This window comes from Schistocerca serialis, unplaced genomic scaffold, assembly GCF_023864345.2.
Source record: "Schistocerca serialis cubense isolate TAMUIC-IGC-003099 unplaced genomic scaffold, iqSchSeri2.2 HiC_scaffold_1363, whole genome shotgun sequence".
NCBI lineage: Eukaryota > Metazoa > Arthropoda > Insecta > Orthoptera > Acrididae > Schistocerca > Schistocerca serialis.
The window spans coordinates 13,072,088-13,088,542 of record NW_026047584.1 but is presented as its reverse complement, the minus strand read 5'-3'; positions in this window follow the sequence as shown (position 1 = coordinate 13,088,542).

The window sequence follows — 16,455 nt, the reverse complement described above, 5'->3', positions numbered from 1 at the left end:
AGGTCCAAGGGATACAGTACACCTGAAGTGAAGCATCGTAATCTGTAACTATAGTCACAGGAATGGTTCAAACCATAGACACTAAGAAGAGTCAGTCTTCTTGTACTTAAGTCGGCATTGTGCGTTTTCTATTTAATTCCGATGCTATTTCTGTGATTCATCGTCAATAAGAAGGTCAGAGGGATACAGTGAACCTGAGGTGAAGCATGGGAATCTATAACTAGTGTCATAGGAATGGTTCAAACATAGAGAGTAGGAAGAGTCAGTCTTCTTGTACTTAAGTAGGCAAAGTGCGTTTTCTATTTAGTTCCGATGCTATTTCAGTGTTTCGTCGAGAATACGAAGGTCCAAAGGATACAGCAACCCTTAATTGAAGCATCGGAATCCATAACTAATGTCACAGGTATGGTTCTAAACATAGACAGTGGGAAGAGTCAGTCTTCTTATACTTAAGTCGGCATTGTGCCTTTTGTATTCAGTTCCGATGCAATTTCTGTGTTTCATCGTCAATAAGAAGGTCCTAGGGATACAGTGAACCTGAAGTGAAGCATCGGAATCAATAACTAGTGTCACAGGAATGGATCAAGATATGGTCAGTAAGAAGAGTCAGTCTTCTTGTACCTAAGTCGGCATTGTGCGTTTTCTATTTAATTAAGATGCAATTTCTGTGTTTCATCGTCAAAAAGAAAGTCAGAGGGATACAGTAAACCTGAAGTGAAGCATGGGAATTTAAGACTAGCGTCACAGGAACGGTTCAAAGCAGTCAGTAAGATGAGTCAGTCTTCTTGTACTTAAGTCGGCATTGTGCCTTTTGTATTTAGTTCCGATGCAATTTCTGTGGTTCATCGTCAATAAGAAGGTACTAGGGATACAGTAAACCTGAAGCGAAGCATCGGAATCAATAACTAGTGTCACTCGAATGGTTCAAAACATAGACAGTAAGAAGAGTCAGTCTTCTTGTACTTAAGTTGGCATTGTGACTTTTGTATTTAATTCCGATGCACTGTCTGTGTTTCATCGTCATTAAGAAGGTCGAAGCTATACAGTAAACCTGAAATGAAGCATCGGAATCTATAACTAGTGTCACAGGAATGGTTCAAAACATAGTCAGTAGGAAGAGTCAGTCTTCTTGTACTTAATTTGGCATTGTGACTTTTGTACTAAATTCCGATGCACTGGCTGTGTTTCATCGTCATTAAGAAGGTCCAAGGGATACAGTAAACCTGAAATGAAGCATCGGAATCTATAACTAGTGTCACTCGAATGGTTCAAAACATAGACAGTAAGAAGAGTCCGGCTTCTTGTACTTAAGTCGGTATTGTGCCTTTTCTATTTAATTCCGATGCAATTTCTGTGTTTCACCGTCAATAAGAGTGTCAGAGGGATACAGTGAACATGAAGTGAAGCATTGGAATCTATAACTAGTGTCACCGGAATGGTTCAAAACATAGTCAGTATGAAGAGTCAGTCTTTATGTCCTTAAGTCGGCATTGTGCCTTTTGTATTTAATTCCGATGCATTTTCTGTGTTTCATCGTCAATAAGAAGGTCAGAGGGATACAGTAAACCTGAAGTGAAGCATCGGAATCAATAACTAGTGTCACAGTAATGGTTCTAAGCAGTCAGTAAGAAGAGTCAGTCTCCCTGTACTTAAGTCGGCATTGTGCCTTTTGTATTTAATTCCGATGCAATTTCTGTGTTTCATCGTCAATAAGAAGGTCCAAGGGATACAGTACACCTGAAGTGAAGCATCGTAATCTCTAACTATAGTCACAGGAATGGTTCATAACATAGACACTAAGAAGATTCAGTCTGCTTGTACTGAAGTCGGCATTGTGCCTTTTCTATTTAATTCCGATGCAATTTCTGTGCTTCATCGTCAATAAGAGGGTTAGAGGGATACAGTGAACCTGAGGTGAAAAATCGGAATCTATAACTAGTATCATAGGAATGGTTCAAAACATAGACAGTAAGAAGAGTCTGTCTTCTTGTACTTAAGTAGGCATTGTGCCTTTTCTATTTAATTCCGATGCAATTTCTGTGTTTCGTCGCCAATAAGAAGGTCCTAAGGATACAGTAAACCTGAAGTGAAGCATCGGAATCTGAACTAGTGTCACAGGAATGGTTCAAAGCATAGTCAGTAAGAAGACTCAGTCTTCTTGTACTTAAGTAGGCATTGTACCTTTTGTATTTAATTCCGATGCAATTTCTGTGTTTCATCGTCAATCAGAAGGTCCAAGGGGTAAGGTAAACCTGAAGTGGAGCATAGGAATCAATAACTACTGTAACAGGAATGGATCAAGATATAGTCAGTAAGAAGACTCAGTCTTCTTGTACTTAAGTAGGCAGTGTACCTTTTGTATTTAATTCCGATGCAATTTCTGTATTTCATCGTCAATCAGAAGGTCCAAGGGGAAAGTAAACCTGAAGTGAAGCATCGGAATCTATAACTAGTGTCACAGGAATGGTTCAAAACATAGACAGTAGGAAGAGTCAGTCTTCTTGTACTTAAGTTGGGATTGTGCATTTTGTATTTAATTCCGATGCACTATCTGTGTTTCATCGTCATTAAGAAAGTCGAAGGGATACAGTAAACCTGAAATGAAGCATCGGAAATTATAACTAGTGTCACAGCGATGGTTCAAATCATAGTCAGTAAGAAGAGTCAGTCTTCTTGTACTTATGTCGGCATTGTGCCTTTTGTATTTAATTTCGATGCAATTTCTGAGTTTCATCCTCAATAAGAATGTCCAAGTGATACACTAAACCTGAAGTGGAGCATCGGAATCTATAACTAGTGTCACAGGAATGGTTCAAAACATAGACATTAAGAAGAGTCAGTCTTCTTGTACTTAAGTCGGCATTGTGCCTTTTCCATTTAATTCCGATGCAATTACTGTGTTTCATCGTCCATAAGAGGGTCAGAGGGATACAGTAAACCTGAATTGAAGCATCGGAATCTATAACTAGTGTCACAGCAATGGTTCAAATCATAGACAGTAGGAAGAGTCAGTCTTCTTGTACTTAAGTCGGCATTGGGCCGTTTGTCTTTAATTCCGATGCACTATCTGTGTTTCATCGTCATTAAGAACGTCCAAGGGATACAGTAAACCTGAAATGAAGCATCAGAATTTATAACTAGTGTCACAGGAATGGTTCCAAACATATACAGTAGGAAGATTCAGCATACATGTACTTAAGTCGGTTTTGTGCATTTTGTATTTATTTCCGATGCAATTTCTGTGTTTCATCGTCAATACGAAGGTCAGAGGGATACAGTAAACTTGAAGTGAAGCATCGGAATCTATAACTAGTGTAACAGGAATGATTCAAAGCATAGTCAGTAAGAAGAGTCAGTCCTCTTGTACTTAAGTCGGCATTGTGCCTTTTCTATTTAATTCCGATGCAATTTCTGTGTTTCATCGTCAATGAGAGGGTCAGAGGAATACAGTGAACATGAAGTGAAGCATCGGAATCTATAACTAGTGGCACAGGAATGGTTCAAAACATAGTCAGTAAGAAGAGTCAGTCTTCTTATCCTTAAGTCGGCATTGTGCCTTTTGTATTTAATTCCGATGCAATTTATGTGATTCATCGAAAATAAGAAGGTCAGAGGGATACAGTAAATCTGAAGTGAAGCATCGGAATCTATAACGTATGTTACTGGAATGGTTCAAAACAGTCAGTAAGAAGAGTCAGTCTCCTTGTACTTAAGTCGGCATTGTGCCTTTTGTAATTAATTCCGATGCAATTTCTGTGTTTCATCGTCAATAAGAAGGTCCAAGAGATACAGTAAACCTGAAGTGGAGCATCGGAATCTGTAACCAGCGTCACAGGAATGGTTCAAAACATAGACACTAAGAAGAGTCAGTCTGCTCGTACTTAAGACGGCATTGTGCCTTTTCTATTTAATTCGGATGCAATTTCTGTGTTTCATTGTCAATAAGATGTTCAGAGGGATACAGTGAACCTGAGGTGAAGCATCGGAATCTACAACTAGGGTCACAGGAATGGTTCAAAACATAGACAGTAAGAAGAGTCAGTCTTCTTGTACTTTAGTCGGCATTGTGCCTTTTCTATTTAATTCCGATGCAATTTCTGTGTTTCGTCGCCAATAAGAAGGTCCAAAGGATACAGTAACCCTGAAGTGAAGCTTCGGAATCCATAAGTAAAGTCACAGGAATGGTTCAAAACATAGACAGTAGGAAGAGTCAGTCTTCTTATACTTAAGTCGGCATTGTGCCTTTTGTATTTAGTTCCGATGCATTTTCTGTGGTTCATCGTCAATTAGAAGGTCCTAGGGATACAGTAAACCTGAAGTGAAGCATCGGAATCTACAACTAGTGTCACAGGAATGGTTCAAAGCATAGTCCGTAAGAAGTGTCAGTCTTCTTGTACTTAAGTAGGCATTGTACCTTTTGTATTGAATTCCGATGCAATTTCTGTGTTTCATCGTCAACAAGAAGGTCCAAGGGATACAGTAAACCTGAAGTGAAGCATCGGAATCAATAACTAGTGTCACAGGAATGGATCAAGATATGGTCAGTAAGAAGAGTCAGTCTTCTTGTACCTAAGTCGGCATTGTGCGTTTTCTATTTAATTAAGATGCAATTCTGTGTTTCATCGTCAAAAAGAAAGTCAGAGGGATACAGTAAACCTGAAGTGAAGCATGGGAATTTACGACTAGCGTCACAGGAACGGTTGAAAGCAGTCAGTAAGAAGAGTCATTCTACTTGTACTTAAGTCGGCATTGTGCCTTTTGTATTTAGTTCCGATGCAATTTCTGTGGTTCATCGTCAATAAGAAGGTCCTAGGGATACAGTAAACCTGAAGTGAAGCATCGGAATCTACAACTAGTGTCACAGGAATGGTTCAAAGTATAGTCAGTAAGAAGTGTCAGTCTTCTTGTACTTAAGTTGGCATTGTGACTTTTGTACTAAATTCCGGTGCACTGGCTGTGTTTCATCGTCATTAAGAAGGTCCAAGGGATACAGTAAACCTGAAATGAAGCATCGGAATCTATAACTAGTGTCACTCGAATGGTTCAAAACATAGACAGTAAGAAGAGTCAGTCTTCTTGTACTTAAGTCGGCATTGTGTCTTTTGTATTTAATTCCGATGCAATTTCTGCGTTTCATCGTCAATAAGAACGTCCACGGGATACAGTAACCAAGAAGTGAAGCTTCGGAATCCATAACTAATGTCACAGGAATGGTTGAAAACATAGTCAGTAGGAAGAGTCAGTCTTCTTGTACTTAAGTTGGCATTGTGACTTTTGTACTAAATTCCGATGCACTGGCTGTGTTTCATCGTCATTAAGAAGGTCCAAGGGATACAGTAAACCTGAAATGAAGCATCGGAATCTATAACTAGTGTCACTCGAATGGTTCAAAACATAGACAGTAAGAAGAGTCCGGCTTCTTGTACTTAAGTCGGCATTGTGCTTTTTCTATTTAATTCCGATGCAATTTCTGTGTTTCACCGTCAATAAGAGTGTCAGAGGGATACAGTGAACATGAAGTGAAGCATTGGAATCTATAACTAGTGTCACCGGAATGGTTCAAAACATAGTCAGTATGAAGAGTCAGTCTTTATGTCCTTAAGTCGGCATTGTGCCTTTTGTATTTAGTTCCGATGCATTTTCTGTGTTTCATCGTCAATAAGAAGGTCAGAGGGATACAGTAAACCTGAAGTGAAGCATCGGAATCAATAACTAGTGTCACAGTAATGGTTCTAAGCAGTCAGTAAGAAGAGTCAGTCTTCTTGTACTTAAGTCAGCATTGTGCCTTTTGTATTTAATTCCGATGCAATTTCTGTGTTTCATCGTCAATAAGAAGGTCCAAGGGATACAGTACACCTGAAGTGAAGCATCGTAATCTGTAACTATAGTCACAGGAATGGTTCAAATCATAGACACTAAGAAGAGTCAGTCTTCTTGTACTTAAGTCGGCATTGTGCGTTTTCTATTTAATTCCGATGCAATTTCTGTGATTCATCGTCAATAAGAAGGTCAGAGGGATACAGTGAACCTGAGGTGAAGCATGGGAATCTATAACTAGTGTCATAGGAATGGTTCAAACATAGAGAGTAGGAAGAGTCAGTCTTCTTGTACTTAAGTAGGCAAAGTGCGTTTTCTATTTAGTTCCGATGCTATTTCTGTGTTTCGTCGAGAATACGAAGGTCCAAAGGATACAGTAACCCTGAATTGAAGCATCGGAATCCATAACTAATGTCACAGGTATGGTTCTAAACATAGAAAGTGGGAAGAGTCAGTCTTCTTATACTTAAGTCGGCATTGTGCCTTTTGTATTTAGTTCCGATGCAATTTCTGTGTTTCATCGTCAATAAGAAGGTCCTAGGGATACAGTGAACCTGAAGTGAAGCATCGGAATCTATAACTAGTGTCACAGGGATGGATCAAGATATAGTCAGTAAGAAGAGTCAGTCTTCTTGTACTTAAGTCGGCATTGAGCCTTTTCTATTTAATTCCGATGCAATTTCTGTGTTTCATGGTCATTAAGAAGGTCCAAGGGATACAGTAAATCTGAAATGAAGCATCGGAATCTATAACTAGTGTCTTTGGAATGGTTCAAAACATAGACAGTAGGAAGATTCAGTCTACATGTACTTAAGTCGGTATTGATCGTTTTGTATCTATTTCCGATGCAAATTCTGTGTTTCATCGTCAATAAGAAGGTCAGAGGCATACAGTAAACCTGAAGTGAAGCATCGGAATCTTTAACTAGTGTCACAGGAATGGTTCAAAACATAGTCAGTAAGAAGAGTCAGTCTTCTTGTACTTAAGTCGGCATTGTGGCTTTTGTATTTAATTTCGATGCAATTTCTGTGTTTCATCGTCAATAAGAAGGTCCAAGAGAAACAGTAAACCGTAAGTGGAGCATCGGAATCTATAACTAGTGTCACAGGAAAGGTTCAAAACAAAGATAGTAAGAAGAGTCAGTCTTCTTGTACTTAAGTCGGAATTGTGCCTTTTCTACTTAATTCCGATGCAATTTCTGTGTTTCATCGTCAATAAGAGGGTTAGAGGGATACAGTGAACATGAAGTGAAGCATCGGAATCTATAACTAGTGTCACTGGAATGGTTCAAAGCATAGTAAGTAAGAAGAGTTAGTCATCTTGTCCTTAAGTCGGCATTGTGCCTTTTGTATTTAATTCCGATGCAATTTCTGTGTTTCATCGTTAATAAGAAGGTCCAAGGTATACAGTAAAAATGAAGTGAAGCATCGGAATCCATAACTAGTGTCACAGCAATGGTTCAAAACATAGTCATCAACAAGAGTCAGTCTTCTTGCACTTAAGTCGGCATTGTGCTTTTTGTATTTAATTCCGATACATTTTCTGTGTTTCATCGTCAATAAGGAGGTCAGAGGGATACAGTAAACTTGAAGTGAAGCATCGGAGTCTATAACTAGTGACACTAGAATGGTTCAAAACATAGGCATTAAGAAGGTTCAGTCTTCTTGTCCTTAAGTCGGCATTGTGCTTTTGTATTTAATTCCGATGCAATTTCTGTGTTTCATCGTCAATAAGAAGGTCCAAGGTATAGAGTAAACCTGGAGTGAAGCATCGGAATCTATAACTAGTGTCACAGGAATGGTTCAAATCATAGACAGAAAGAAGAGTCAGCCATCTTGTACTTAAGTCGGCATTGTGCCTTTTGTATTTCATTCCGATGCAATTTCTGTGTTTCATCGTCACTAAGAAGGTCCAAGGGATACAGTAAACCTGAAGTGAAGCATCCGAATCTACAACTAGTGTCACAGGAGTGGTTAAAAACATAGTCAGTAATAACAGTCAGTCTTCATGTAATTAAGTCGGCATTGTGCCTTTTGTATTTAATTCCGATGCAATTTCATTGATTAGTCGTCAACACGAAGGTCCAAGGGAAACAGTAAACATGAAGTGAAGCATCGGAGTCTATAACTAGTGTCAATGGAATGGTTCAAACATAGACAGTAGGAAGAGTCAGTCTTCTTGTACTTAAGTCGGCATTGTGCCTTTTGTATTTAATTCCGAGGCTATATCGGTGTTTAATCTTGAATAAGAAGGTCCAAGGGATACAGTAAACCTGAAGTGAAGCATCGGAATCCATAACTAGTGTCACACGAATGGTTCAAAACATAGGCAGTAAGAAGATTCAGTCTTCTTGTCCTTAATTCGGCAATTGCCTTTTGTATTTAGTTTCGATGCAATTTCTCTGTTTCATCGTCAATATGAAGGTCCAAGGGATAAAGTAAACCTGAAGTGAAGCATCGGAATCTGTAACTAGCGTCACAGGAATGGTTCAAAACAGTCAGAAAGAAGAGTCAGTCTTCTTGTACTTAAGTCGGCATTGTGCCTTTTGTATTTAATTCCGATGCAATTTCTGTGTTTCATCGTCAATAAGAAGGTCCAAGGGATAAAGTAAACCTGAAGTGTAGCATCGGAATCTGTAACTAGCGTCACAGGAATGGTTCAAATCATAGACACTAAGAAGAGTCAGTCTGTTTGTACTTAAGACGGCATTGTGCCTTTTCTATTTAATTCCGATGCTATTTCTGTGTTTCATCGTCAATAAGAAGGTCAGAGGGATTCAGTGAACCTGAGGTGAAACATCGGAATCTATAACTAGTGTCACAGGAATGGTTCAAAACATAGACAGTAAGAAGAGTCAATTTTCTTGTACTTAAGTCGGCATTGTGCCTTTTCTAATTAATTCCGATGCAATTTCTCTGTTTCGTCGCCAATAAGAAGGTCCAAAGGATACAGTAAACCTGAAGTGAAGCATTGGAATCCATAAATAATGTCACAGGAATGGTTCAAAACATAGACAGTAGGAAGAGTCAGTCATCTTATACATAAGTCATCATTGTGCCTTTTGTATTTAGTTCCGATGCAATTTCTGTGTTTCATCGTCAATAAGAAGGTCCTAGGGATGCAGTAAACCTGAAGTAAAGCATGGAAATATACAACTAGTGTCACAGGAATGGTTCAAAACATAGTCAGTAAGAAGAGTCAGTCTTCTTGTACTTAAGTAGGCATTGTCCCTTTTGTATTTAATTCCAATGGAATTGCTGTGTTTCATCGTCAATAAGAAGATCCAAGGGATACAGTAAACCTGAAGTGAAGCATCGGAATCTATAACTAGTGTCACAGGAATGGATCAAGATATAGTCAGTAAGAAGAGTCAGTCTTCCTGTACTTAAGTCGGCATTGTGCCTTTTGTATTTATTTCCGATGCAATTTCTGTGTTTCATCGTCAATAAGAAGGTCAGAGGGATACAGTAAACCTGAAGTGAAGCATCGGAATCTATAACTAGTGTCACAGGAATGGTTCAAAACATAGTCGGTAAGAAGAGTCAGTCTTCTTTTACTTTAAGTCGGCATTGTGCCTTTTGTATTTAATTACGATGCAACTTCTGTGTTTCATCGTCAATAAGAAGGTCCAAGAGATACAGTAAACCTGAAGTGAAGCATCGGAATCTGTAACTAGCGTCACAGGAATGGTTCAAAAAATAGACACTAAGAAGAGTCAGTCTGCTTGTACTTAAGACGGCATTGTTCCTTTTCTATTTAATTCCGATGCAATTTCTGTGTTTCATCGTCAATAAGAAGGTCAGAGGGATACAGTGAACCTGAGGTGAAGCATCGGAATCTATAACTAGTGTCACAGGAATGGTTCAAAGCATAGACAGTTGGAAGAGTCGGTCTTCTTGTACTTAAGTCGGCATTGTGCCTTTTCTATTTAATTCCGATGCAATATCGGTGTTTCATCGTTAATAAGAAGGTCAGAGGGATACATTAAACATGAAATGAAGCATCGGAATCTACAACTAGTATCACTGGAATGGTTCAAATCATAGTCAGTAAGAAGAGTCAGTCTTCTTGTACTTAAGTCGGCATTGTGCCTTTTGTATTTAATTCCGATGCAATTTCTGTGTTTCATCGTCAATAAGAAGATCCAAGGGATACAGTAAACCTGAAGTGAAGCATCGGAATCTATAACTAGTGTCACAGGAATGGATCAAGATATAGTCAGTATGAAGGGTCAGTCTTCTTGTACATAAGTCGGCATTGTGCCTTTTCTATTTAATTCCGATGCAATTTCTGTGTTTCGTCATCAATAAGAAGGTCCAAGGGATACAGTAAACCTGAAGTGAAGCATCGGAATCAATAACTAGCGTCACAGGAATGGTTCAAAACATAGACATTAAGAAGAGTCAGTCTTCTTGTACTTAAGTAGGCATTTTGCCTTTTGTATTTAATTCCGATGCAATTTCTGTGTATCATCGTCAATAAGAGCGTCCAAGAGATACAGTAAACCTGAAGTGAAGCATCGGAATCTATAACTAGTGTCACAGGAATGGTTCAAAGCATAGTCAGTAAGAAGAGTCAGTTTTCTTGTATTTAAGTCAGCATTGTGCCTTTTGTATTTAATTCCGATGCTATTTCTGTGTTTCATCTTCAATACGAAGGTCAGAGGGACACAGTAGACTTGAAGTGAATCATCGGAATCTATAACTAGTGTCACAGGAATGGTTCCAATCATAGTCAGTTAGAAGAGTCAGTCTTCTTGTACTTGATTCGGCATTGTGCCTTTTCTATTTAATTCCGATGCTATTTCAGTGTTTGATCGTCAATAAGAAAGTCCAAGGGATACAGTTAAGCTGAAGTGAAGCATCGAAATCTATAACTAGTGTCACAGATATGGTTCAAAACATAGTCAGTAAGAAGAGTCAGTCTTCTTGTACTTAAGTCGGCATTGTGCCATTTTCAAATTAAGTCCGATGCAATTTCTGTGTTTCATCGTCAATACGAAGGTCAGAGTTATACAATAAACCTGAAATGAAGCATCGGAATCTCTAACTGGTGTCACAGGAATGGTTCAAATCATAGTCAGTAAGACGAGTCAGTCTTCTTGTACTTAAGACGGTATTGTGCCTTTTGTATTTCATTCCGATGCAATTTCTGTGTTTCATCGTCAATAAGAAGGCCAAAGGGATACAGTAAATCTGAAGTGAAGCATCAGAATCTATAACTAGTGTCACAGGAATGGTTCCAAACATAGACAGTAGGAAGAGTCAGTCTTGTTGTACTTAAGTCGGCATTGTGCCTTTTGTATTTAATCCCGATGCAATTTTTGTGTTCCATCGTCAATAAGAAGGTCCAAGGGATTCAGTAAACCTGAAGTGAAGCATCAGAATCTATAACTAGTGTCACAGCAATGGTTCCAAACATAGACAGTAGGAAGAGTCAGTCTTCTTGTACTTATGTCGGCATGGTGCCTTTTGTATTTAATTCCGATGCAATTTATGTGTATCATCGTTAATAAGAAGGTCCAAGGTATAGAGTAAACCTGGAGTGAAGCATCGGAATCCATAATTAGTGTCACAGGAATGGTTCAAATCATAGGTAGTAAGAAGAGACAGCCATCTTGTACTTAAGTCGGCATTGTGCCTTTTGTATTTAATTCCGATGCAATTTCTGTGTTTCATCGTCACTAAGAAGGTCCAAGGGATACAGTAAACCTGAAGTGAAGCATCCGAATCTACAACTAGTGTCACAGGAGTGTTAAAAACATAGTCAGTAAGAAGAGTTAGTCTTCATGTACTTAAGTCGGCATTGTGCTTTTTGTATTTAATTCCGATGCAATTTCATTGATTAGTCGTCAATAAGAAGGTCCAAAGGAAACAGCAAACATGAAGTGAAGCATCGGAGTCTATAACTAGTGTCAATGGAATGGTTCAAACATAGACAGTAGGAAGAGTCAGTCTTCTTGTACTTAAGTCGGCATTGTGGCTTTTGTATGTAATTCCGAGGCAATATCGGTGTTTAATCGTCAATAAGAAGGTCCTAGGGATACAGTAAACCTGAAATGAAGCATCGGAATCCATAACTAGTGTCACACGAATGGTTCAAAACATAGGCAGCAAGAAGATTCAGTCTTCTTGTACTTAAGTCGGCATTGTGCCTTTTGTATTTAGTTTCGATGCAATTTCTGTGTTTCATCGTCAATAAGAAGGTCCAAAGTATACAGTAAACTTGGAGAGAAGCATCGGAAACTGTAACTAGTGTCACACGAATGGTTCAAAACATAGACAGTAAGAAGAGTCAGCTTTCTTGCACTTAATTCGGCATTGTGCCTTTTGTATTTAATTCCGATGCAGTTTCTGTGTTTCATAGTCAATAAGAAGGTCGGAAGGATACAGTAAACATGAAGTGAAGCATCGGAATCTATAACTAGTGTCACAGGAATGGTTCAAAACAGTCAGAAAGAAGAGTGAGCCTTCTTGTACTTAAGTCGGCATTGTGCCTTTAGTATTTAATTCCGATGCAATTTCTGTGTTTCATCGTCAATAAGAAGGTCAGAGGGATTCTGTGAAACTGAGGTGAAGCATCAGAATCTATAACTAGTGTCACAGGAATGGTTCAAGATATAGTCCGTAAGAAGAGTCAGTCTTCATGTACTTAAGACGGCATTGTGCCTTTTCTATTTAATTCCGATGCAATTTCTGTGTTTCATCGTCAATAAGAAGGTCAGAGGGATTCAGTGAAACTGAGGTGAAGCATCGGAATCTATAACTAGTGTCACAGGAATGGTTCAAAACATAGACAGTAAGAAGAGGCAGTCTTCTTGTACTTAAGTCGGCATTGTGCCTTTTCTAATTAATCCGATGCAATTTCTGTGTTTCGTCGCCAATAAGAAGGTCAAAAGGATACAGTTAACCTGAAGTGAAGCATTGGAATCCATAAATAATGTCACAGGAATGGTTCAAAACATAGACAGTAGGAATAGTCAGTCATCTTATACATAAGTCGGCATTGTGCCTTTTGTATTTAGTTCCGATGCAATTTCTGTGTTTCATCGTCAACAAGAAGGTCCTAGGGATGCAGTAAACCTGAAGTGAAGCATCGAAATATACAACTAGTGTCACAGGAATGGTTCAAATCATAGTCAGTAAGAAGAGTCAGTCTCCTCGTACTTAAGTAGGCATTGTCCCTTTTGTATTTAATTCCGATGCAATTTCTGTGTTTTATCGTCAATAAGAAGGTCCAAGGGATACAGTAAACCTGAAGTGAAGCATCGGAATTTATAACTAGTGTCACAGGAATGGATCAAGATATAGTCAGTAAGAAGAGTCAGTCTTCCTGTACTTAAGTCGGCATTGTGCCTTTTCTATTTAATTCCGATGCAATTTCTGTGTTTCATCGTCAAAAAGAAGGTCAGAGGGATACAGTAACCCTGAAGTGAAGCATCGGAATCTATAACTAGTGTCACAGGAATGGTTCAAAACATACACAATAGGAAGAGTCAGTCTTTGTGTTCTTAAGTTGGCATTGTGCTTTTTGTATTTAATTCCGATGCAACTGCTGTGTTTCATCGTCAATAAGAAGGTCCAAGAGATACAGTAAACCTGAAGTGGAGCATCGGAATCTATAACTAGTGTCACCGGAATGGTTCAAAACATAGACAGTAAGAAGAGTCGGTCTTCTTGTACTTAAGTCGGCATTGTGCCCTTTTCAATTTAATTCCGATGCAATTACTGTGTTTAATCGACAATAAGAAGGTCAGAGGGATACAGTAAACTTGAAGAGAAGCATCGGGATCTCCAAATAGTGTCACAGGAATGGTTCAACACATAGTCTGTAAGAAGAGTCAGTCTTCTTGTACTTAAGTCGGCATTGTGCCTTTTCTATTTAATTCCGATACAATTTCTGTGTTTCATCGTCAATAAGAAGGTCAGAGGGATACAGTGAACCTGAGGTGAAGCATCGGAATCTATAACTAGTGTCACAGGAATGGTTCAAAACATAGACAGTTGGAAGAGTCGGTCTTCTTGTACTTAAGTTGGCATTGTGCCTTTTCTATTTAATTACGATGCAATATCGGTGTTTCATCGTTAATAAGAAGGTCAGAGGGATTCAGTGAAACTGAGGTGAAGCATCAGAATCTGTAACTAGTGTCACAGGAATGGTTCAAGATATAGTCAGTACGAAGAGTCAGTCTTCCTGCACTTTAGTCGGCATTGTGCCTTTTCTATTTAATTCCGATGCAATTTCTGTGTTTCATCGTCAAAAAGAAGGTCAGAGGGATACAGTAACCCTGAAGTGAAGCATCGGCATCTATAACTAGTGTCACAGGAATGGTTCAAAACATACACAATAGGAAGAGTCAGCCGTCTTGTACTTAAGTCGGCATTGTGCCTTTAGTATTTAATTCCGATGTAATTTCTGTGTCTCATCGTCAATAAGAAGGTCAGAGGGATTCAGTGAAACTGAGGTGAAGCATCGGAATCTATAACTAGTGTCACAGGAATGGTTCAAGATATAGTCCGTAAGAAGAGTCAGTCTTCATGTACTTAAGACGGCATTGTGCCTTTTCTATTTAATTCCGATGCAATTTCTGTGTTTCATCGTCAATAAGAAGGTCAGAGGGATTCAGTGAAACTGAGGTGAAGCATCGGAATCTATAACTAGTGTCACAGGAATGGTTCAAAACATAGACAGTAAGAAGAGGCAGTCTTCTTGTACTTAAGTCGGCATTGTGCCTTTTCTAATTAATCCGATGCAATTTCTGTGTTTCGTCGCCAATAAGAAGGTCAAAAGGATACAGTTTAGCATTGGAATCCATAAATAATGTCACAGGAATGGTTCTAAACATAGACAGTAGGAATAGTCAGTCATCTTATACATAAGTCGGCATTGTGCCTTTTGTATTTAGTTCCGATGCAATTTCTGTGTTTCATCGTCAACAAGAAGGTCCTAGGGATGCAGTAAACCTGAAGTGAAGCATCGAAATATACAACTAGTGTCACAGGAATGGTTCAAAACATAGTCAGTAAGAAGAGTCAGTCTCCTCGTACTTAAGTAGGCATTGTCCCTTTTGTATTTAATTCCGATGCAATTTCTGTGTTTTATCGTCAATAAGAAGGTCCAAGGGATACAGTAAACCTGAAGTGAAGCATCGGAATCTATAACTAGTGTCACAGGAATGGATCAAGATATAGTCAGTGAGAAGAGTCAGTCTTCCTGTACTTAAGTTGGCATTGTGCCTTTTCTATTTAATTCCGATGCAATTTCTGTGTTTCATCGTCAAAAAGAAGGTCAGAGGGATACAGTAACCCTGAAGTGAAGCATCGGAATCTATAACTAGTGACACAGGAATGGTTCAAAACATACACAATAGGAAGAGTCAGTCTTTGTGTTCTTAAGTTGGCATTGTGCTTATTGTATTTAATTCCGATGCAACTGCTGTGTTTCATCGTCAATAAGAAGGTCCAAGAGATACAGTAAACCTGAAGTGGAGCATCGGAATCTATAACTAGTGTCACCGGAATGGTTCAAAACATAGACAGTAAGAAGAGTCGGTCTTCTTGTACTTAAGTCGGCATTGTGCCCTTTTCAATTTAATTCCGATGCAATTACTGTGTTTAATCGACAATAAGAAGGTCAGAGGGATACAGTAAACTAGAAGAGAAGCATCGGGATCTCCAAATAGTGTCACAGGAATGGTTCAACACATAGTCTGTAAGAAGAGTCAGTCTTCTTGTACTTAAGTCGGCATTGTGCCTTTTCTATTTAATTCCGATACAATTTCTGTGATTCATCGTCAATAAGAAGGTCAGAGGGATACAGTGAACCTGAGGTGAAGCATCGGAATCTATAACTAGTGTCACAGGAATGGTTCAAAACATAGACAGTTGGAAGAGTCGGTCTTCTTGTACTTAAGTCGGCATTGTACCTTTTCTATTTAATTCCGATGCAACATCGGTGTTTCATCGTTAATAAGAAGGTCAGAGGGATACAGTAAACATGAAGTGAAGCATCGGAATCTACAACTAGTATCACTGGAATGGTTCAAATCATAGTCAGTAAGAAGAGTCAGTCTTCTTGTACTTAAGTCGGCATTGTGCCTGTTGTATTTAATTCCGATGCAATTTCTGTGTTTCATCGTCAATAAGAAGATCCAAGGGATACAGTAAACCTGAAGTGAAGCATCGGAATCTATAACTAGTGTCACAGGAATGGATCAAGATATAGTCAGTATGAAGATCAGTCTTCTTGTACAAAAGTCGGCATTGTGCCTTTTGTATTCAATTCCAATGTAATTTCTGTGTTTCATTGTCAATAAGAAGGTCCAAGGGATACAGTAAACCTGAAGTGAAGCATCGGAATCCATAACTAGTGTCACAGGAATGGTTCAAAACATAGACAGTAGGAAGAGGCAATCTTCTTGTACGTAAGTCGGCATTGTGCCTTTTCTATTTAATTCCGATGCAATTTCTGTGTTTCATCGTCAATAAGACGGTCCAAGGGATACAGTAAACCTGAAGTGAAGCATCGGAACCTGTAACTAGCGTCATAGGAATGGTTCAAAACATAGACAGTAAGAAGAGTCAGTCTTCTTGTACTTAAGTCGGCATTGTGCCTTTTCTATTTAATTCAGTTGCAATT